Source organism: Anomaloglossus baeobatrachus, chromosome 7, assembly GCF_048569485.1.
Source record: "Anomaloglossus baeobatrachus isolate aAnoBae1 chromosome 7, aAnoBae1.hap1, whole genome shotgun sequence".
NCBI classification, from domain to species: domain Eukaryota; kingdom Metazoa; phylum Chordata; class Amphibia; order Anura; family Aromobatidae; genus Anomaloglossus; species Anomaloglossus baeobatrachus.
The window spans coordinates 69,397,035-69,421,466 of NC_134359.1; the positions used below are offsets into that span (position 1 = coordinate 69,397,035).

The 24,432-nt window shown below is 48.2% G+C and overlaps 1 protein-coding gene across 1 annotated transcript in view; it reads right to left on the reverse strand.

The window, feature by feature from the left end:
• SESTD1 (SEC14 and spectrin domain containing 1) overlaps window positions 1–23,333 on the reverse strand; it is a 228,432-nt gene extending 205,099 nt beyond the window's left edge. Inside the window, exon 1 of the mRNA XM_075317402.1 lies at window positions 23,228–23,333. The gene's annotated coding sequence lies outside the window, so the exon portion shown is untranslated. The remainder of the gene's footprint in view (window positions 1–23,227) is intronic.
• Window positions 23,334–24,432: the final 1,099 nt, after the last annotated feature.

The following is a 24,432-nucleotide window of genomic DNA, read 5'->3' on the forward strand; positions in this document are numbered from 1 at the left end:
CTAAAAGTTGACAAATTTTTGCGCAACTGAGCTGTGCAAAAAAAAAAAAAAAAAAAAACTATTAGCAAAGTTACAAATCAGTTTTGCTCCAAAATTCTGGCAAATGCAGTTTGATGAATCAGGACCATTGTTTTTAAGCGTATTTGCCTAACTTTGGTTTCCACCTGCTTTCCTATCGGTTTGAATGGATCAATTTTTTAACAAAGTGGTATCGCCGCCCCCCAAGGCCGTGCACACCGCCGCCGAGCACACCGACGACGCCCCCAAGCCGAGCAGACCGCCCCCAAGATGAGCAGACCGCCCCCGCCCCCAAGACGAGCAGACCGCCGCCGCCCTCAAGTCGAGCAGACCGCCGCCGCCCCCAAGACGAGCAGACCGACGCCGCCCCCAAGACGAGCAGACCGCCGCCGCCCCCAAGACGAGCAGACCGACGCCGCCCCCAAGACGAGCAGACCGACGCCGCCCCCAAGACGAGCAGACCGACGCCGCCCCCAAGACGAGCAGACCGACGCCGCCCCCAAGACGAGCAGACCGACGACGCCCCCAAGACGAGCAGACCGTCGCCGCACCCAAGACGAGCAGACCGATGCCGCACCCAAAACGAGCAGACCGACGCTGCACCCAAAACGAGCAGACCGACGCTGCACCCAAAACGAGCAGACCGTCGCCGCACCCAAGACGAGCAGACTGACGCCGCACCCAAAATGAGCACACCGACACCGCACCCAAAATGAGCAGACCGACGCCGCACCCAAAACGAGCAGACCGACGCCGCACCCAAAATGAGCAGACCGACGCCGCACCCAAAACGAGCAGACCGACGCCGCACCCAAGACGAGCAGACTGACGCCGCATCCAATTTACAAGGAGCTGACTTATTACATAGCACAATTTTGTGATTAGGTAAATGTCAGATTCAATACAGACTGGTCAGGCTGCTATTTATATCAGTCTATAGTCAATCACAGGCTGCCATAAAACAGCCGAATGATAAGCTGCAGTAAAGCTGAATTTCCGGTAGCAGCTTTACTATCCGTTTATGCTGGCCACGCTTTTACCAAAAGGGTCATCACACGCACTTGTCTTTGTGCATCAGACCGTAGGGTGCAATGAAGATCCAGCTTTGCATATCGGGAAGTTCTCCGCCCACGGGTCCCCTCGCCGCACTCCCCCCTGAAGAAGCAGCACTTAAGCTGGTGTCACACTAAACGACAGCGACAACGACGTCGCTGTTACGTCACCATTTTCGGTGACGTAACAGCGACCTTGTAAGTCGTTGTTATGATCGCTGCTTAGCTGTCAAACACAGCAGAAGCAGCGATCATAAGGTCGCTGTGCTACATGTTCAGAGAGCAGGGAGCCGCGCTTAGCGCTGGCTCCTTGCTCTCCTGCAGCACACATCGGGTTAATTAACCCGATGTGTGCTGCAGCTACATGTCACAGTGCAGAGAGCAGGGAGCCGCGCGCACTGCTTAGCGCTGGCTCCTTGCTCTCTTTGCTACAGTATACATCGGGTTAATTACCCGATGCATACTGCAGCCACATGTCACAGTGCAGGAGCCGGCACTGGCAGCAAGAGTGGAGGCCGGTAACCAGCGTAAACATCAGCGATGTGTGTGTCACAGCGGGAGAGTGACGACCAAAAAATGAAGCTGGACATTCAGCAACGACCGGCGACCTCACAGCAGGGGCCAGGTCGTTGCTGGATGTCACACACAGCGACAGCGACGGGACGTCGCTGCAACGTCACAGAAAATGGTGACGTAGCAGCGACGTCGTTGTCGTCGTCGTTATGTGTGACACCAGCTTTACTTAGCAAAGCAATAAAATGATTTACTATTAGATTCCCTGCGCTCTTTTATTTTCACCTAATGGATTGCTTTGTCGTCCAGGATTCCTTTTATGCTGGCATCAGTGGAAGCCAACATCAGAGTAAAAACACATAAAAGCCCTTGTTATTAGCGGTAATACATAATAAAGTGCACAATCAACGCTATGAAGCTGGCGCGTGTTCCTCCTCAGCACAAGGCAAAACTTTATTCAATAACTTTTAGTTTTATTTTATCTTTGCTTTTTAATCCAAAAGATCAAAGGTAAAAGAAATAAAACATATGCCCATAACGAGGACGTCTACTGATATTATGCGGGAGAGTAGTAAGCCGGCTCCCGGAAGGAAAAGGGCAATTACTACTCTCCCAGTTTTATCGGATTTCAAAAGTTACTTTTCTAATCTTTTACAACTCAAGATTAAGGGGCCAAATGCCAATGGATAGATGCCAACTGAACGATGGATTGGCCGCCAGCTTTCTCTCCCGACTCCTCCGTAAACAGATCCATAAATCTTCCCTGTGAGACAGGTGCTGCAAAACTCCTCTGGCAGTGGCTAATCTGGTCAAGAACAAAAGGATCGGCGGCCCATAATTAGGTATGCCACAGGGACTACTCGCAAGGGCGTTATTTCCCCCTGACTAGTCCGACCTCTTAGCATGCCCACAGGGGCGTGCTAACATGCTATTCAATGCCCATTGCACAGCGTCATTGGCAGTGAAGCACGTACCTGTGTCCATTGTCACCGCCTCTCAGATGCCGGGTTTAGGGTCCGTGCGCAGGATCAGAAGTCCCGGCACTTTCGGTCATGCGCACTATGAAGCTGAGTCTACGCATCCCGGCTTCAGAGAGATCTAGTGCGCATGACCGGAAGTGCCAGGACTTCTGATCATACGCACTAAGCCTAAACCTGGCATCTGAGGACACAAGTACGCGCGTCACCGCTGAGGACGCCGGCAATTGGCAATTAGCGTGTTAGCCCCTATGAGCGTGCTAACATGCTAAGAGGGCGGAGTAGTTGGGAAATATAACGCCCTTGCGACCAGTCCCTGCGCTCATTAGCATATCATAAAGGATCTTTAGAAATACTTTTTCTAAAGATCTTTTTATCCTACTAGATACAGGGACGGTTAGGCCGGGATTAGCAATATGCACCCAGAACTGCTCGTGGTCCTGTGTCCAGGCCTCTGTTTAGGATGTAAAAATGACTTTATAATAATGTACTCACCTAAGAGGCGGTGTGGTGCAGATTGGTCTAATGGGTGTCTCCGTTCTCTGGTACCGGTTCCTCCTCTTTTGGCCATCATTGTCCTCTTTCTTCTGAAGTCGGGGTGCATGACGCGTCCTACGTCATGCACACAGGCTAGCATTGAGGTCCTGTGCAGGCGCACCTTTATCTGCCCTGAGCATGGCAGATCAAAGTATTGTAGTGCGCCTGCACAAGACGCGTCATGCACCCCGGCTTCAGAAGAAGGAAAAGATGGCCGAAAGAGGCGGCTCTGGTAACTGAGAACGGAGACACCCATCTGACCAGTCTGCACCGCAGCGACTGTTTAGGTGAGGATTATGAAGTGTTTATGTTCTACACAGCGGCCTGGGCTCTTATATACAGCATGTTAGAATGCTGTATATAAGAGTTCACTGGTGGTGGCTGCAGCTTATAGTCCCCAAATCTGGTGACAGGTTCCCTTTAATTTGGACTCCATTTCCATTGTTTAACTCAACGCATCTGTCGGGGACAAGTCTAAATCCTGTTCAGGGTAATGACATTAAGGCACCCCAAAATGCAGATTGAGCATTGTTAAATGTTAAATGTCGATGTTAAATCAGTATGGTTCTGCCAGCTTGCAGATTGGAGCAACACCCCTGCGTTTTGATGCGGTATTGGTGATTTTATTTGCCAGGAGATGCAGATGTGGTGCAGAAATATTTGCACCCAAATACTCCCTGTGCACATGTTGACTAATTCGACATCGCATTTAATGACTTCAGATGGGCTGAAGTCACGGAGTTCAATGAGTTCACCAGAGGTGAGTTCACCTGAGGTCAAAGCTGGGGTACCGTGTGAAACGCCAGCTGTAACCTCAGGTGAAGTCATTGAACTCAGTGTCGGATAAGGCAATGTGTGAACATTGAGTATTTGGTTGTACACGTTTCTGCACCAAATCGCATTTCCTGGCAAAAATTTTTAAAAAAAAAACCTGCAGGGAGCCCCTAGTATTGTGATACAAAGCCAAGATAACACACATAGCTGGGGACTGCAGCCTGTAGCCGTCTGCTCTATCTGTGCTAGGTATCAATATATGGGGGCCCTACTTCATTTTTTCCAAAAAAACAAAAGCAAGTGAAATCATATTAAATGGAGGATGTTATAATAGAGGAACCACTCAGAAAAAAGACCCAAAAGGATAAATGTAAAATACAAAGATCTTTATTATTATAGAAGTGAACAAGTGCACAGTGGTGGCAAAATAGAAATATCTATCCAGCCCAGAAACAATCTGGATATACCTGACAGATGGTAAAAAGTCTGCTATAAAAGTCCCAATAATCAAACACAAGTAAAGCTGGAGAAAAAGGGGGGGGGGGGGGCGCAAGTAAATACAGCAGCCGCTGAATCACCCCAAAGTGATATCCCAAAACCGCCAGCTGTAACAAGATAATGCAATACCTTGTGACATGATAAAAAGAAGAAAGGGTCAGGTATCCAGGTACAGGGCGGGCACCCCAACGAGCGTTTCACTGCAGAGGGCTTCATCATTTTTTTCAATTATGTATTTATTTTTACACTCTACAACCAATCATAGACGACGGCAGTCTGACTGCAACCAATCACAGAAACTGTCACAGAGGGTGGGCGGGGAAACCGAGAATATGCATGAGAGCTAATGAGTGGCCCTGGAAATAGTTTGACAGTCACACGCCCTAAGGTTAAGTGCCCACGCAGCATTTTTTTTTAGGTTTTTTCATCAATAAAAGCAAGCAAAGTCTATGAGAATCGTGACTTGCTGTGAACTCGCTGCTTCTTTTTTCCTTGCAGATTTTGTTGCTGAAAAGAAGAAGAAGAAGAAGAAGAAGCATGTCAATTGTTTTTGCATTTCTATAATCCTCTGCAACGCTTTATCACTACAGGGGATTATATCACAGCACCTTGCCTCACACACTATGCATACAGCATGGTGTGTGAGGCTCTCCGTAGCTCAGTAACCCGGGGTCGTCATGGTGACGACCCAGGGTTACCATGGCAGCGATCAGGTCCCTGTGATTGCATTACTGGGACCCAATCGCCAGGGAGAGGTAAACAATCTCTCTCCCTGCCTATTGAATACTGCGATTGCACTGATCGCATCATTTAAGGAGTTCAACTGCCGGGAGCGGCTCTGGCACTGCTCCGTGCAAAAGAGGTGACCATTTACACCGATTTCGACTGACTGCTGACTGGAGATCCCTGTGGCTGACGTTCATTCAGTAGAAGTTAGTAAGGCTACGCTCTCACAATTGAAGTCGCAGAATTCCTGCACCTATTACATCAATCCGATTACTTGCATTTTTTTTACATGCGTTTTTATCATGTTTTTCACTCTGCAGTTTTTCTCTCCTTTTGCTTTAATCAAAACTGCTTTGTTTTTTATATTGTTCCTGGCATTTGGCTTTGACAAAACTTTAATGATATACTTGGGGTGAATAATATGCCCTTTTTTATGTGCTTCTGCAGCAGAAACATACTAAAAACACGTGCGTTATCTACCTGTGGATTTTTGACACTTAATGCAAGTCTATAGGGAAAATCCACACATAAAACTCATCATAACAGCAAGAGAAATTGACAAAAACGCTCCCGGGATTTGATGTTGTTTCTGTGGTCCTGAGGAAGGGAGCAGAGCTCCTGAAACGCGTAGACCTATGCTACAATAAAGCCACATCAATCCGACTTCCATACTTGTGATCATTGGCGCGGTATAGAAACCCTTTTTCTACAATTGTTCTCTGTTATCAGCCACTTTGGGTTGCCGCTGCCTGGATCCATTTTCAAATGCGATTACAGTAGTTGTGACTGTCACAACTACAGTTGGTGAGTATAATTGCTCCCCTTGTCTATTGCCCTGTGCCTATAAGGGTAAGACCCTATTGCGCTTTATTCTCCACAGCTCTTCCTCTCAAAAACGCTCCCCATGTCATTTTACAAAGAGTTAAAAAGCAAGCACAGTGGGCAGAAGACTTCTATAAATCCCATCCACTTTGCTGGAGCTGCTTTTTTGACTCAGCAAAAATACCCCCATTCAAAAACTAATAATCACACAGCCAAAAAAAGGATGGGGCATGCTGAATTTCAACATGCCCAATCTTCTATCCTCAAAAGTGATAATTAGAGTTGAGCAAACCAGCGGCTGTTCGGTTCATCGTATGCTTCCGAACCGTACCTCCACGGATTAGTACTTGGCCCGAACCACAATGGAAGCCACTGATTGGGTAGCCAGCCATAATCAGATCACTTCCGGGGGCGGGTTGGCGGTATCTTTCCATTTTATTTATTTTTTCTTGGGGGATGGGGGGGGGGGGGGGGGGTTACACATTACATCTGATAACAGTGCAAGCCGGTCAAACACTGCAAGCGGATGTGCACTGGGCTGAGCGCACCCTAGCACTGGGCGGTAGCCTAGCACTTGAGCGCACCCCTAGCACTGGAGCGCACCCCTAGCACTGGAGCGCACCCCTAGCACTGGAGCGGTACCCTAGCACTGGAGCGCACCCCTAGCACTGGAGCGCACCCCTAGCACTGGAGCGCACCCCTAGCACTGGAGCGCACCCCTAGCACTGGAGCGCACCCCTAGCACTGGAGCGCACCCCTAGCACTGGAGCGCACCCCTAGCACTGGAGCGCACCCCTAGCACTGGAGCGCACCCCTAGCACTGGAGCGCACCCCTAGCACTGGAGCGCACCCCTAGCACTGGAGCGCACCCCTAGCACTGGAGCGCACCCCTAGCACTGGAGCGCACCCCTAGCACTGGAGCGCACCCCTAGCACTGGAGCGCACCCCTAGCACTGGAGCGCACCCCTAGCACTGGAGCGCACCCCCTAGCACTGGAGCGCACCCCTAGCACTGGAGCGCACCCCTAGCACTGGAGCGCACCCCTAGCACTGGAGCGCACCCTAGCACATACATAGAGAATAAATATGGATTGTTGGGGTTTGGAAGAAATAGCTTTTGGAAAAACGAGCATTTGCCCAACGTTATTGATGGTCTTCCCCAGTGAAATGTAGTGATTGGTCACTAACACTGTAGTACAGACCGGCAGGCAAACATGGGAGGAATCCTTCCATCATCAATAGCCACACAAAGATTTATGCAACAGCCACCGGCAATGGGGTCATCTCCAAACAGAGCCATAATTCAGCGACAATTACACACCGGACAGCGAGCTCTCCAGACGAGCGGACTCCCATCCGCAGCCGCCCCTGACTTTATCACTCCATATCTCCGCACATAATGCCACAAATGCCCATATTGTGCACACACTGCGTTTTATCTCATAACCCAGATACTAAATACTTAAAAAAATGAAAGGTGGAACCGGTGCTAGACTCATGGATCCCGTCATTGGGACGCACAGCCGCATTATGGAAACACTGGGATAAAAATGGACTTAACCTACAGGGGACACTCCTGACACATTCATTACAGCCGGGACACAACATGGAAAACACTTTTCCTTTGGGCAAAATAAAAAAAAAAAAAAGTGGGTGTAGGGGGGGTCTGGAAGCCGCACGGAGGGGTCTCCCGAATAGGACTCCAATCTCTTCTGTTAACCCTTCAGTGCCTGCACCCCGGGCGATGCAGATGTTTATTTGCTTTTCCCATTGTCTCGCGGGGGGGGGGTGGGGGGGAGCAGCTTTTATCGATTAATAAAAGGCAGAGGAAAAAAAAAGGGGGGTCTTTTGTTTTTAGGATTGAACACAATGAAAAAGCTGTAATAACAGGAAGCATTGCCAGCCATGAGAGGGGACGGAGAAACAAAGGCTGGGGCAGCGCGGGAGGCCCGACATGTGGCCGCAGGCACGCTCCTGCCACCGGCAGGCAGACGACACATGGCAGGGGGAAGACACCACCGCATTGTCACACCGCTGCTAATTATAGGATGACAATTAGCCGGCGACTAGGAACGGGCGGCCACAGATCAGAAAACCACAAGACGGCAGCACAAGGGCAATGCATAATACAGAAAACTGCGACCAATAACAACAAATACCATTCTAAGGCCTCATTCAGACACGCCGGTTTTTAGTAAGATCTGAATGTGGGGCCAAATTTTCAGCCATTTATGGTCTGGGTTTGTTTCACCAGCAGATTTTCTTCCGTGGGGAAAAAAACCCAAACCTCTACCCATTAAATAGTTAATAAAAATAAAAAAAAAAAAAAAACACATTTAGCTCTTGGATGGCATTCTAACATGTCCACAGCCCCATAGACTTTAATGGGAATTGGCCTAGACATCAAAAACTGACTTATGAATAAGATCGGGCAGATCTACAGTCATATGAAAATGTTTGGGCACCCCTATTAATGTTAACCTTTTTTCTTTACAACAATTTGGGTTTTTGCAGCAGCTATTTCAGTTTCATATATCTAATAACTGATGGACTGAGTAATATTTCTGGATTGAAATGAGGTTTATTGTACTAACAGAAAATGTGCAATCCGCATTTAAACAAAAGTTGACTGGTGCAAAAGTATGGGCACCTCAACATAAAAGTGACATTAATATTTTGTAGATCCTCCTTTTGCAAAAATCACAGCCTCTAGTCGCTTCCTGTAGCTTTTAATGAGTTCGTGGATCCTGGATGAAGGTATATTTGACCATTCCTGTTTACAAAACAATTCCAGTTCAGTTAAGTTTGATGGTCGCCGAGCATGGACAGCCAGCTTCAAATCATCCCACAGATTTTCAATGATATTCAGGTCTGGGGACTGGTATGGCCATTCCAGAACATTGTAATTGTTCCTCTGCATGAATGCCTGAGTAGATTTGGAGCGGTGTTTTGGATCATTGTCTTGCTGAAATATCCATCCCCTGCATAACTTCAACTTCGTCACTGATTCTTGCACATTATTGTCAAGAATCTGCTGATACTGAGTTGAATCCACGTGACCAGGGCTGTGGAGTCGGTAAGCCAAACCTTCGACTCCGACTCCGACTCCTCAAATTCTCTTGCACCGACTCCGACTCCGGCTCCGACTCCGACTCCGGCTCCGACTCCGACTCCGGCTCCGACTCCTACATATATTGCTTAGTTAGGTGAAAAATTTATTGTAGTACATGAATATGTGTATGTGAACATCAGACATTTAATAATTTTTATGATACGATAATCAAGATATTTGGATAGAACATAAAATATATTTATTGGAATACAACTTTAGAACACAAAAAACTGTAATAAATTGTAAATATGTAATACACTATGTAATATACAGTAGATTACATATATATCTTGTGTGTGTATATACACTGTGTGTATATATATATATATATATATATATATATATATATATATATATATATATATATATATATATATATATATATATTACATATTTACAATTTATTAGTTTTTTGTGTTCTAAAGTTGTATTCCAATAAATATTTTATGTTCTATCCAAATATCTTGATTATTGTATCATAAAAACAATTAAATGTCTGATGTTCACATTGTACTACAATAAATTTTTCACTTAAATATAAGCATTATACTAAATGTTATTATTTAGTAAAATATTCAGCACATTCTGCATTGCACTCCTGTCCCCAATTTATTATATATTTTAGGAGTCGGAGTCGGTGCATTTTATGCCGACTCCGACTCCGACTCCGACTCCACCAAAATGAGCTCCGACTCCGACTCCGACTCCACGACTCCGACTCCGACTCCACAGCCCTGCACGTGACCCTCAACTTTAACAAGATTCCCGGTGCCGGCATTGGCCACACAGCCCCAAAGCATGATGGAACCTCCACCAAATTTTACTGTGGGTGGCAAGTGCTTTTCTTGGAATGCCGTGTTTTTTTGCCTCCATGCATAACGCCTTTTTATCTGACCTAACAACTCAATCTTTGTTTCATCAGTCCACAGGACCTTCTTCCAAAATGTAACTGGCTTGTCCAAAGGTGCTTTTGCATACCTCAGGCGACTGTTTGTGGCGTGCTCGCAGAAACTGCTTCTTTCGCATCACTCTCCCATACAGCTTCTCCTTGTGCAACGTGCGCTGTATTGTTGACCGATGCACATTGACACCATCTGCAGCAAGATGATGCTGCAGGTCTTTGGAGGTAGTCTGTGGATTGTCCTTGACTGTTCTCACCGTTCTTCTTCTCTGCCTTTCTGATATTTTTCTTGGCCTGCCACTTCTGGGCTTAACAAGAACTGTACCTGTGTTCTTCCATTTCCTTACTATGTTCCTCACAGTGGAAACTATCAGTTTAAATCTCTGAGACAACTTTTTGTATCCTTCCCCTGAACAACTATGTTGAATAATCTTTGTTTTCAGATCATTTGAGAGTTTTTTTGAGGAGCCCATGATGCCACTCTTCATAGGAGATTCAAATAGGAGAACAACTTGCAAGTGGCCACCTTACATACCTTTTCTCATGATTGGATACACCTGCCTATGAAGTTCAAAGCTCAATGAGGTTACAAAACCAATTTAGTGCTTTAGTAAGTCAGTAAAAAGTAGTTAGGAGTGTTCAAATCAAGAAATTGATAAGGGTGCCCATACTTTTGCACCGGTAAAATTTTGCTTAAATGCGGATTGCACATTTTCTGTTAGTACAATAAACCTCATTTCAATCCAGAAATATTACTTAGTCCATCAGTTATTAGATATATGAAACTGAAATAGCTGTTGCAAAAACCCAAATTGTTATAAAGAAAAAAGGTTAACATTAATAGGGGTGCCCAAACTTTTTCATATGACTGTACATTGCTGCTCAATGTGGAATTTTGTTACTAGAACTAAGGCTGTGTGCACATAGTGCATTTTTATTGTATTTTTTATCCAGATTTGTCAAAAAACTACATGCAAATCCTTATGCCAGTGGATGAGAACCCGGAAGTCCTGTGCGCATGATGCTTATTTCTTCCCATGCAGATTTGGTACAGAAAATTATCTACATCATGTCAATTCTAGGTGCGTTTTTCATCCCCACTGACTTCATTATGAAAAACATATTTTTGGTTTGTTTTTCTGACTGATGCACACGCTCCCATAGACTTGTATGGGGGTGAGTGAGCCTAGACTCGCTACCAAACAACATGCAGCAATTCATTTCTCATGCCGATATGGAATGAGACATCAATCACAGATGGACACTGCCGCATAGTTTTGTACTGGTGTAAGCACAATCCAATGTTTCATCAGATTGCACTGGTCCGTGCAAATCGCAAGTGGAACCGAAGCCTAGGAAGAATTTTGTCCTCACATCTCTGCCACTAACTAAAAGGCATTATTAAAGGGAATCTGTCACCTGGTTTTGCCACCTAATCTGAGAGCAGCATAATGCAGGGGCAGAGCTCCTGATTGCAGCGATGTGTCACTTACTGGGCTGCTTAGTGTAGTTTTGATAAAAATCACTGTTTTATCCAGGGCTGTGGAGTCGGTAAACCAAACCTACGACTCCGACTCCTCAATCTCTCTTGCACCAACTCCGACATATCTTGCTTATAGTTAGGTGACAAATTTATTGTAATACATGAACATGCGTATGTGAACATCAGACATTTAATACATATATATATATATACATATTTGCCTTATTCTGTCTGTCTTGCTCCAAAATTCTGTCGTTACCGCGACAAGCGTCTCATTGGCCGCTCGCCTCAGCTCCGCCCCCCGCACGGATTGGCCGCTTGCCCAGGCTCCGCCCCCACACGGATTGGCCTCTCGCCCCGGCCCCCTGCACGCATTGGCAACTCGGCCCACGCCCCGCCCCCCCTCACGCATTGCACGCTCGCTCTGGCCCCGCCCCCCGCATGCATTCCCCGAACCGACACGGAGCCCCAACTCCCAGGTGAGTGCTGTACCCCCGGGAGCCCACACCAGCGTACGCCGGCAACCCAGCCGACACATACCCTCGCATTGCTGGGGTTGCCGGCGTACACTGGTGTGGGCTCCCGTGCGGGCGGGGTACGCTGGTAACCATGCTACATAATATTACCCGATGTGTACCATGGTTACCAGCGTTACCCCGCCCCGAGCAGGTGAGCGCATCAAGGTCCTGCAGCGGCGAAACACGCACACACATAAGAACAGACACACACACACACATCAGATCACACTCACTCTCACACACACACACCTCACACACACATCAGATCGCATCCACACACTCACAACATCATACCGTGCGTGCAGTGACCTTCCAGGACCTGCCGGAGGATCACATGGCCGGAAGCATGTGGTATCTCCGGATGTTGTGAATGTGAGCGCGTATGTGCGATATCGTCAATGTGTGTGTGCGTGTATGCGATTGTGTGTGTGAGTGTCGGCAAAAGGCAGAGGAGCACTGCGTGCAGCACAGCTGCTAGGACCGCACACCGGAGGGCACAGGTAGAAGTGGGGTGAGAGTATATGCAATCAGATGTGTGCGTGTATACTGTCTGATGTGTGACTGTGGAGCACGATGGGGAGTGCGCAGCATGGGGGATGGAGCACGATGGGGAGTGCGCAGCATGGGGGATGGAGCACGATGGGGAGTGCGCAGCATGGGGGATGGAGCACGATGGGGAGTGCGCAGCATGGGGGATGGAGCACGATGGGGAGTGCGCAGCATGGGGGATGAAGCACGATGGGGGGGTGCGCAGCATGGGGGATGGAGCACGATGGGGGGTGCGCAGCATGGGGGATGGAGCACGATGGGGGGGGTGCGCAGCATGGGGGATGGATCACGATGGGGGGGTGCGCAGCATGGGGGATGGATCACGATGGGGGGGTGCGCAGCATGGGGGATGGAGCACGATGGGGGTGGAGCACAATGGGGGGTGCGCAGCATGGGGGATGGAGCACGATGGGGGGTGCGCAGCATGGGGGATGGAGCACGATGGGGGATGGAGCACGATGGGGAGTGCGCAGCATGGGGGATGGAGCACGATGGGGGGTGCGCAACATGGGGGATGGATCACGATGGGGGGTGCGCAGCATGGGGGATGGATCACGATGGGGGATGGAGCACGATGGGGGGTGCGCAGCATGGGGGATGGAGCACGATGGGGGGTGCGCAGCATGGGGGATGGAGCACGATGGGGGTGCACACCTACCCCCAAAACACACACACACTGCCACACGCGCACCGCACAACACACCACACACACACTGGGAACCACTAACACCGCCCTACAGACACCCACACACACAGACAACGCCGCACACACACACACACACACACACACACACACACACACACAACACCCAACACACAAACACCGCAGCATACACAAATATATGCACATACCGATCAACACACACACACCATTGCACAAAACATACCTCCCCCAAAACACACACACGCACCCCACACCCACACAAACCGCGCAACACACACAGCACCACACACAGACAACACTGCAGACACACAGCGCTCTACAAACAACGCAACACACACAACGCAACAACACCACTCTCACACACACCCTACACCCAGAACACTTACAGTACCCTACACAAACACTGGCAACTACACACAACATATATATATATATATAACAAAAATCATACATTAACTACACAATAAATTCTAGAATACCCGATGCGTTAGAATCGGGCCACCTTCTAGTATATATATACAGTTAGGTCCAGAAATATTTGGACAGTGACACAAGTTTTGTTATTTTAGCTGTTTACAAAAACATGTTCAGAAATACAATTATATATATAATATGGGCTGAAAGTGCACACTCCCAGCTGCAATATGAGAGTTTTCACATCCAAATCGGAGAAAGGGTTTAGGAATCATAGCTCTGTAATGCATAGCCTCCTCTTTTTCAAGGGACCAAAAGTAATTGGACAAGGGACTCTAAGGGCTGCAATTAACTCTGAAGGCATCTCCCTCGTTAACCTGTAATCAATGAAGTAGTTAAAAGGTCTGGGGTTGATTACAGGTGTGTGGTTTTGCATTTGGAAGCTGTTGCTGTGACCAGACAACATGCGGTCTAAGGAACTCTCAATTGAGGTGAAGCAGAACATCCTGAGGCTGAAAAAAAAGAAAAAATCCATCAGAGAGATAGCAGACATGCTTGGAGTAGTAAAATCAACAGTCGGGTACATTCTGAGAAAAAAGGAATTGACTGGTGAGCTTGGGAACTCAAAAAGGCCTGGGCATCCACGGATGACAACAGTGGTGGATGATCGCCGCATACTTTCTTTGGTGAAGAAGAACCTGTTCACAACATCAACTGAAGTCCAGAACACTCTCAGTGAAGTAGGTCTATCTGTCTCTAAGTCAACAGTAAAGAGAAGACTCCATGAAAGTAAATACAAAGGGTTCACATCTAGATGCAAACCATTCATCAATTCCAAAAATAGACAGGCCAGAGTTAAATTTGCTGAAAAACACCTCATGAAGCCAGCTCAGTTCTGGAAAAGAATTCTATGGACAGATGAGACAAAGATCAACCTGTACCAGAATGATGGGAAGAAAAAAGTTTGGAGAAGAAAGGGAACGGCACATGATCCAAGGCACACCACATCCTCTGTAAAACATGGTGGAGGCAACGTGATGGCATGGGCATGCATGGCTTTCAATGGCACTGGGTCACTTGTGTTTATTGATGACATAACAGCAGACAAGAGTAGCCGGATGAATTCTGAAGTGTACCGGGATATACTTTCAGCCCAGATTCAGCCAAATGCCGCAAAGTTGATCGGACGGCGCTTCATAGTACAGATGGACAATGACCCCAAGCATACAGCCAAAGCTACCCAGGAGTTCATGAGTGCAAAAAAGTGGAACATTCTGCAATGGCCAAGTCAATCACCAGATCTTAACCCAATTGAGCATGCATTTCACTTGCTCAAATCCAGACTTAAGACGGAAAGACCCACAAACAAGCAAGACCTGAAGGCTGCGGCTGTAAAGGCCTGGCAAAGCATTAAGAAGGAGGAAACCCAGCGTTTGGTGATGTCCATGGGTTCCAGACTTAAGGCAGTGATTGCCTCCAAAGGATTCGCAACAAAATATTGAAAATAAAAATATTTTGTTTGGGTTTGGTTTATTTGTCCAATTACTTTTGACCTCCTAAAATGTGGAGTGTTTGTAAAGAAATGTGACAATTCCTACAATTTCTATCAGATATTTTTGTTCAAACCTTCAAATTAAACGTTACAATCTGCACTTGAATTCTGTTGTAGAGGTTTCATTTCAAATCCAATGTGGTGGCATGCAGAGCCCAACTCGCGAAAATTGTGTCACTGTCCAAATATTTCTGGACCTAACTGTATATATATATATATATATATATATATATATATATATATATATATATATATATATATATATAACATATTGTAGTGCATATTTACAATTAGTTTTTTGTGTTCTAAAGTTGTATTCCAATAAATATATAATTTATGTTCTATCTAAATATCTTGATTATTGTATCATAATAATTAAATGTCTGACGTTCACATTGCACTACAATAATTTTTTCACTTAAATATAAGCATTATACTAAATATTATTTAGTAAAATATTCAGCACACTCTGCATTGCACTACTGTCCCCAATTTATTATATATTTTAGGAGTCGGTGCATTTTATACAGACTCCACCAAAATGAGCTCCGACTCCGACTCCACAGCCCTGGTTTTATCAGCTGCAAAAGTAGGTTTTCTGAATGTGGTGCTCTATAACCCCACCCACACCATTGACAGACAGCTTTCTGCCTATGCACAGTGTACACAGAAATCTACCAATCAGTGGTGGGGCGGGGTTATACAGAGCTCAGGAATATGGAGGACTACATGGCAGCAGGTTCTCTACTGATAAAAAAAATCCACCATTTATCAGCAGGAGGTTATCAAACTTACAGCAAGCAGCCCAGTAAGTGACACATGTGACTTTTTCAAAAAGTTGGTAAGTTTGTTGTAAATGTACTCCATTTAAAAAAGTTACTTTAAAGACAAATCAAAAAAAATGGTGAACTGCAGCCATGAGTTTAGACTATGGGCCAAAAAAAATTGTATATAAATGCTAAAGCAGCAGGACAGATCCTGGGAATCAGATACTTGACGCGACCCTACTATGGAAAAGTAGCAGTCACTGAAGGAATGATTTGCCATGATATATTTAAGAATTGCTATTTAAGTTATTAACATATGTACTCACAAAAAAAAAGCAACTTAAAGGGAATCTCTCACCATATTTTTTCTATGTAATCTGAGAGCAGCACCATGATGTAGGGGTAACGATCCTGAATTCAGTGATGGGCTGTGTTTTTGTTTCAATACAATCAGTGTTTTATCAGCAGGAGGTTATCACTACAGGACAAGATGTCTTGTGCCCCCTGGTCCAACCACATCCCAACTGTGTATAATGTACACAGAAAGCAGCCAATCAGTGGTGTAGGCGGGGTTATACACCGCTCAGCATTCTAATCTCTGCTAGATCTGTAGCAGAGAAAACTGTGATTCTATCACAGCTGCTGCACCCAGTAATCTACATGACATCACTGGAATTAGGGTCTCTGTCCTTTCATCATGCTGCTGTCAGAATACAAAGCACAAACCTGCTGACAAATTCCCTTTAAAAGGCTCCAAATACCCATTAGGGCCCGTGCCCACAATCAGTCATAGCAGCGTTTTGGACGTTGCGTGTTTCCGCTGCGTTGTATAGTATATGCAGAGTGGATGGATTTAAAGAAATCCCATGTCCACTGTGCTGCTTTCCTCCGCAGCATAAAACTGACATGCCGCGCAGTGTTCTGAGCCGCAGCATGTCAATAGATGCCGCAGAGATGCGAGTGTTCTCCACAGGGAGACACAGACAAAGTCCGCAGCACCCCGAACCCCGATCATGGGCACAGGCCACTGCGGTCTCCTGTGGAGAACACTCGCAGCACAGCAGGAAAGGTACGCTGTGGCCAGGGTGCAGCATGTCCGGATCGTGTGCACCAACACTTACAGAAAAGTCGGCTGAACCCGACAACCATGCAATATGTATGAGGACCTTCCGGCTCTCTCCTGATAGAGACGGCTCATCTTATTTCACTTGCCCTACTAAAATACAAAAAAAAAAACCACTTGAATGCTCAACCAACCGGAGTGTGCATGTGTATGGGGAAGTGAGGAGAGACGGCTGTATGGGCACCTCTAAGCTAGGTGCACACGTTTAGAGCTGACACCATTTCTGCATCCCTTGGCAAAAAAAAAAACATTTCTTTTCCCCATTTATTAGAATGGGTCAAATCTGCAGCAAATCTGTAAGAATTAACAAGATTTCCAGTGGGTATGGAAAGTATTCAGACCCCTTTACATTTTTCACTCTTTTCATTGCAGTCATTTGGTAAATTCAAAAAAAGTTCATTTTTTCCCATTAATGTACTCTGCACCCCATCATGACAGAAAAAAACAAATTTATTAAACAAGGAAAACTGAAATATCACATGGTCATAAATATTCAGACCCTTTGCTCAGACACTCATATATAAGTCACATGCTGTCCATTTCCTTGTGATCCTCCTTGAGATGGTTCTACTCCTTCATTGGAGTCCAGCTGTGTTTAATTAAACTGATAGGACTTGATTGGAAAGGCGCACACCTGTCTATATAAGACCTCCCAGCTCACAGTGCATGTCACACCAAATGAGAATCATGAGGTCAAAAGGAACAGCCCAAGGAGCTCAGAGACAGAATTGTGGCGAGTCACAGATCTGGCCAAGGTTACAAAAGAATTTCTGCAGTACTCAAGGCTCCTAAGAACACAGTGCCCTCCATTATCCTTAAATGGAAGACGTTTTGGACCACCAGAACTCTTCTTAGACCTGGCCGTCCAGCCAAACTGAGCAATCGTGGGAGAAGAGCCTTGGTGAGAGAGGTAAAGAAGAACCCCAAGATCACTGTGACTGAGCTCCAGAGATGCAGTAGGGAGATGAGAGAAAGTTCCACAAAGTCAACTATCACTGTAGCCCTCCACCAGTCGGGCATTTATGGCAGAGTGGCCTAACGGAAGCCTCTCCTCAGTGCAAGACACATAAAAGCCTGCATAGAATTTGCAAAAAAAAAAAAACACATCAAGGACTCACAGACTATGAGAAATAAGATAGAACTTTTTGGTGATAATTCTAAGTGGTATGTGTGGAGAAAAACAGGCACTGCTCATCACCTGCCTCATACAATCCCAACAGTGAAACATGGTGGTGGCAGCATTATGCTAGGGGTGTTGTTCAGCTGTAGGGACAGGACGACTGGTTGCAATTGAAGGAAAGATGAATGAGGCAAAGTACAGAGATATCCTGGAAGAAAACCTCTTCCAGAGTGCTCTGGACCTCAGACTTGGCCGAAGGTTCACCATCCAACAAGACAATGACCCTAAGCACACCGCTAAAATATCAAAGGAGTGGCTTCAGAACAACTCTGTGACCATTCTTGACTGGCCCAACCGGAGCCCTGACCTAAACCCAATTGAGCATCTCTGGAGAGACCTGTAGATGGCGTCCACCAACGTTCACCATCCAACCTGATGGAACTGGAGAGGATCTGCAAGGAAAAATGGCGGAGGATCCCCAAATCCAAGTGTGAAAAACTTATTGCATCATTCCCAAGAAGACTCAAGGCTGTACTCACTCAAAAGGAGCTTCTACTTAATACTGAGCAAAGGGTCTGAATACTTATGACCATGTGATATTTCACTTTTTATTGTTTAATAAATTTGCAAAGATTTCTACATTTCTGGGTTTTTTCTGTCAAGATGGGGGATGGGGTGCAGACTGTACATTAATGAGAAAAAAAAATGAACTTTTTTGAAATTTACCAAATAGTTGCAATGAAACAAAGAGTGAAAAATGTAAAGGGGTCTGAATATTTTCCGTACCCACTGTAAGGCTATGTGCGCACGCTGCGTTTTTTTGACGCTGCGTTTGTGCGTTTTTGGACGCTAAAAACGCACAAAAACGCACCTGCGTCGAAAAAAACGCATTAAAAACCGCATGCGTTTTTACCGCGTTTTGCTGCGTTTTTGATCTCTGCGTTTTGCTGCGTTTTTCCAATGCATTGCATGGGCGAAAAACGCAGGAAAGAATTGACATGTCCATTTTTTTTTCAAGCTCAAAAACGCAGCTTAAAAAAACAGTTGTGTGCGGACAGCAAAAATGAAAACTCAGACTTTGCTGGGGAAGCAAAGTCATGCAGTTTTGAGGCCAAAAACGCACCCGAAAAATGCGCAAAAACGCTGCGAAAAACGCACTGTGCGCATATAGCCTAACTCTGCACCAAACCTGCACAGAGAAAATACTCAACGTGTGCATGAGACGTCAGGTTTCTCATTCACTTTGCTGGGACAATGATTCCCTTCAGGTTTTGTGACATATCTGCTCTCAAAAATGCGCCAAAAAATGCGATAAAAAATGCATAAAGCCGTAAAGGTAACTTTTCTCTGACGCGCCTCTACTGTTAGCCATAAAGGTCATTACAGATATAACTTTTTTCCTCTCTAGGAGACACATTGTCTTTAGTATGTCAGTACTGTCTCACCCTACTCCCCGGCCTCTCGGGCCGCGGCACCCTACTCCCCGGCCTCTCGGGCCGCCGCACCCTACTCCCCGGCCTCTCGGGCCGCCGCACCCTACTCCCCGGCCTCTCGGGCCGCCGCACCCTGCTCCCCGGCCTCTCGGGCCGCCGCACCCTACTCCCCGGCCTCTTGGGTTGCCGCACCCTACTCCCCGGCCTCTTGGGTTGCCGCACGTTACTCCCCGGCCTCTCGGGCTGCGGCACGTTACTCCCTGGCCTCTCGGGCTGCGGCATGTTACTCCCTGGCCTCTCGGGCTGCGGCATGTTACTCCCTGGCCTCTCGGGCTGCGGCATGTTACTCCCTGGCCTCTCGGGCTGCGGCATGTTACTCCCTGGCCTCTCGGGCTGCGGCATGTTACTCCCTGGCCTCTCGGGCTGCGGCATGTTACTCCTTGGCCTCTCGGGCTGCGGCATGTTACTCCCTGGCCTCTCGGGCTGCGGCATGTTACTCCCTGGCCTCTCGGGCTGTGGCATGTTACTCCCTGGCCTCTCGGGCTGTGGCATGTTACTCCCTGGCCTCTCGGGCTGCGGCATGTTACTCCCTGGCCTCTCGGGCTGTGGCATGTTACTCCCTGGCCTCTCGGGCTGTGGCATGTTACTCCCTGGCCTCTCGGGCTGCGGCATGTTACTCCCTGGCCTCTCGGGCTGCGGCATGTTACTCCCTGGCCTCTCGGGCTGTGGCATGTTACTCCCTGGCCTCTCGGGCTGCGGCATGTTACTCCTTGGCCTCTCGGGCTGCGGCATGTTACTCCCTGGCCTCTCGGGCTGCGGCATGTTACTCCCTGGCCTCTCGGGCTGTGGCATGTTACTCCCTGGCCTCTCGGGCTGTGGCATGTTACTCCCTGGCCTCTCGGGCTGCGGCATGTTACTCCCTGGCCTCTCGGGCTGTGGCATGTTACTCCCTGGCCTCTCGGGCTGTGGCATGTTACTCCCTGGCCTCTCGGGCTGCGGCATGTTACTCCCTGGCCTCTCGGGCTGTGGCATGTTACTCCCTGGCCTCTCGGGCTGCGGCATGTTACTCCCTGGCCTCTCGGGCATGTATAAAGCTAAGGAAGACAATTTCAGTCATTTCTGACACAACTTGCAGTATTAGGTAATCAGTAAGAATCCGCAGCCAGGGGCGGCCAGCGAAAATCTGCCAAAACCATCCCGTCACTCTCCATCCACAATGAGTGGAAAAACAGAGAACGGAGTAATAATTGCTCAACGCACTTTAAACCTCACGGCGAGTTAATTATTGCTGCTGGGGAAGTTTCCGCTAAACCTTACACATACGAAAGTCAGCTAAGGCCGATTTTCACACATCTGTGTTTTCCGGTGCGAGGATGAACAGGCTGCGCCTCTCCTGCCTCCAGATCTGCAGCATGATCTATGCCTGGGGCTACAGAGTTTGGATCAGGAGAGCCGGCACCAGTCCGAAATCAGCCGTAAAGGGGCCTTCAAAAGATCATTTAGGTATGGCCCATCATTAGGCACTAATTAAAGCAGATCTCTCAATACAAATTAAAAAAATATATATATTAGACCAGATGAGGCCGGTGTACTTACTTTGAAAAATCATGCCACAGTTTTTTGATTTTGGAAAATGGTTGTCCTCTGGCTGCAGAATGTTTGAAGAAAAAAAAAAAAAAACACTGTGCTTTATTCACCCTCTCAAAAGTCCAGCGGCTCCTCTCCATCTATGATATATATTATTGTCTGCAGCGCTGCAGCCAATCAGTGAGGTCAGCGGCTCTGAACAGCTCATGCCGTAAACTGAGGCAGAGGTGCTGAGCTCCCTGATTGGCTGCAGCGCTGTCGATGTGAAATTAACACTGCAGACAAAAGACACCAGGAACAGTGGCAGAGATTCAATGCTGGACCGGGGAAGGGTGAGTAAAGCACAGTTAGTTTACTTTTTTTTTTTATTACACAAATTACAGCCAGGGGAGAGGTGTTTAGCAAACCTGGAGAGCCCCTTTAGCTCCCCCAAAGGCACTAATAACCCGTCATGAGCAGCAGATCCAGGGCAGGTCAATAACCCAACACCGGCACTAGACAACTGATCAGAGCCAGAGACTGACCTCTAATCCAGCAGGAAATGGAACGATACACAAAAATAATAATCTATTCACAGAGCGGAGACCAGGTGTGAACTAAGCACCAACACCGATCACAGCGAGACCACCAATGTGTGACTGTGGGGGTCTGAGCCAAAGAGCGACCCTGCAGGAACGGATATAGAAAACTACAGCAGGTGCTTCATTCTACTGACTGATAGTCCACCAGAGGCACAAACTAGTTAGAGTCACTAGGGCGACAACCACTACGGCCCCTGTTACTGGATGTGCAGCAGTTGTCGCCCAGCGATGCCGTACACACTATAAAGGTCATTATCATCATAGATGGAGACAGCCCAGAGATGATGAAATCAAACAGCTGTACAATCTACTTGCTGCAGCTAAGTTTGTAAAACGCTTACAAGCTATTGGCATTGGAGCTTGTAAGCACTGCACTGAATCCACCCAGGACTGGTCGAGGGTGCGCTGGGGCCGCCCAGGACTGGTCGAGGGTGCGCTGGGGCCGCCCAGGACTGGTCCAGGGTGCGCTGGGGCCGCCCAGGACTGGTCCAGGGTGCGCTGGGGCCGCCCAGGACTGGTCCAGGGTGCGCTGGGGCCGCCCAGGACTGGTCCAGGGTGCGCTGGGGCCGCCCAGGACTGGTCCAGGGTGCGCTGGGGCCGCCCAGGACTGGTCCAGGGTGCGCTGGGGCCGCCCAGGACTGGTCCAGGGTGCGCTGGGGCCGCCCAGGACTGGTCCAGGGTGTGCTGGGGCCGCCCAGGACTGGTCCAGGGTGCGCTGGGGCCGCCCAGGACTGGTCCAGGGTGTGCTGGGGCCGCCCAGGACTGGTCCAGGGTGCGCTGGGGCCGCCCAGGACTGGTTGGGGCCGTTGATGGTTCCTGATCTCACTAGCTTCAGTACAACTAGGCATTGCCGCTCCAGCAGCCTCAGAGGAGGATCAGGGGCCGGCAGGTCAGGGGAGGCTTGTAGGGGCCACAGAACAGGGACGTGGCACTGGACCCAGGTCCTGGAAATCATTTTTGCTCAACTTTCTTTTCTTTTGACCAGACAGGTGACAAATCCTACATCATAGGGGTCTGACCCTGGGAATCCCCCCAATCACCAAGACAGCACTCAGGAGACAAGTGTGACCACCGCTAGGGGGATGGGGCCCATTCTGGAGACCAGTGGAAGTCCCAGTGATCAGAGTACCTCCGATGGGCCATTTATCATCCATACCATACCCAAGAAAAGGTCAAAATGTAACAGACACTGCATTGCTCCCTATCTGCCATCACGACATGGACATTCCCCCATGACCATCACATTAGATCACGCTCTGACGTCATCACTAATCGCGATGTGTGGCCAGGAGCAGAGCATGAATTACCGGAGAGCGGCGCTAGGGGGCAGCAGAGGGGAGCGGGGCAGAGGAGCCCGGCGGATAGTACAATGCCGCTATTGTCACCCTGCTCACACCTGGCTGCTCATCACACACACGCAGCATCTGTGCACAGCCGCCCGTGCAGCGCACCCCGGGCCGCCCCCCCTCCATCCCAGACACCCGCACCCCGGTCCCCGTATATTTACATGAGATGCGGCGGCTCCGGCAGCTCCGCTCCACACTTCCTGTTGCGTCCCCTCCCCACTACAATCAGCGCGCCCCCCTCTAACCAGGCCACGCCCACAAAGAGGAGGGCGTCCTTGGAAGCCAGGACACTGAGAGAACGCTGATTGGCTGAGCCGCATCCACGTGTAGAACCTCTCTCCCGCTCTGTCCCGCCCCTCAGGGAGACCGGGACTTCGATTCCTTGGCGACCGCAGACATGGAAACAATGAAAGTGATGCGGGAGGGAGGGAATTGGTGATGAGGGGCGTGTCCTCCCCGGCGGGGGTGTGTGTGTGTGTGTGTGTGTGTGTGTGTGTGTGTGTGTGTGTGTGTGTGTGTGTGTGTGTGTGTGTGTGTGTGTGTGTGTGTGTGTGTGTGTGTGTGTGTTTTTTGCAGCCTCTGTGTGTGTATGTGTTTGAGTGTTGCAGCCTGTGTGTGTTTGAATGTATGTTGCAGCATGTGCGTGTGTGTAATGTGTTGCATGCAGCCTATGTGTGTCACAGCGTGTGTGTAATGTGTGTCGCAGCCTGTGTGTCGCAGCCTGTGTGTATGTTGCAGCCTGTATATGTAATGTGTGTTGCAGCCTGTATGTGTGTGGTGCAGCCTGTATGTGTGTGGTGCAGCCTGTATGTGTGTGGTGCAGCCTGTATGTGTGTGGTGCAGCCTGTATGTGTGTGGTGCAGCCTGTATGTGTGTGTCGCAGCCTGTGTGTGTAATGTATGTTGCAGCATGTGTGTGTAATGTATGTTGCAGCATGTGTGTGTGTGTCACAGCCTTTGTGTAATGTGTGTCGCAGCCTGTGTGTATGTTGCAGCCTGTATATGTAATGTGTGTTGCAGCCTGTATGTGTGTGGTGCAGCCTGTATGTGTGTGGTGCAGCCTGTATGTGTGTGTCGCAGCCTGTGTGTGTAATGTATGTTGCAGCATGTGTGTGTAATGTATGTTGCAGCATGTGTGTGTGTGTCACAGCCTTTGTGTAATGTGTGTCGCAGCCTGTGTGTATGTTGCAGCCTGTATATGTAATGTGCGGTGCAGCCTGTATGTGTGTGGTGCAGCCTGTATGTGTGTGGTGCAGCCTGTATGTGTGTGGTGCAGCCTGTATGTGTGTGGTGCAGCCTGTATGTGTGTGTCGCAGCCTGTGTGTGTAATGTATGTTGCAGCATGTGTGTGTAATGTATGTTGCAGC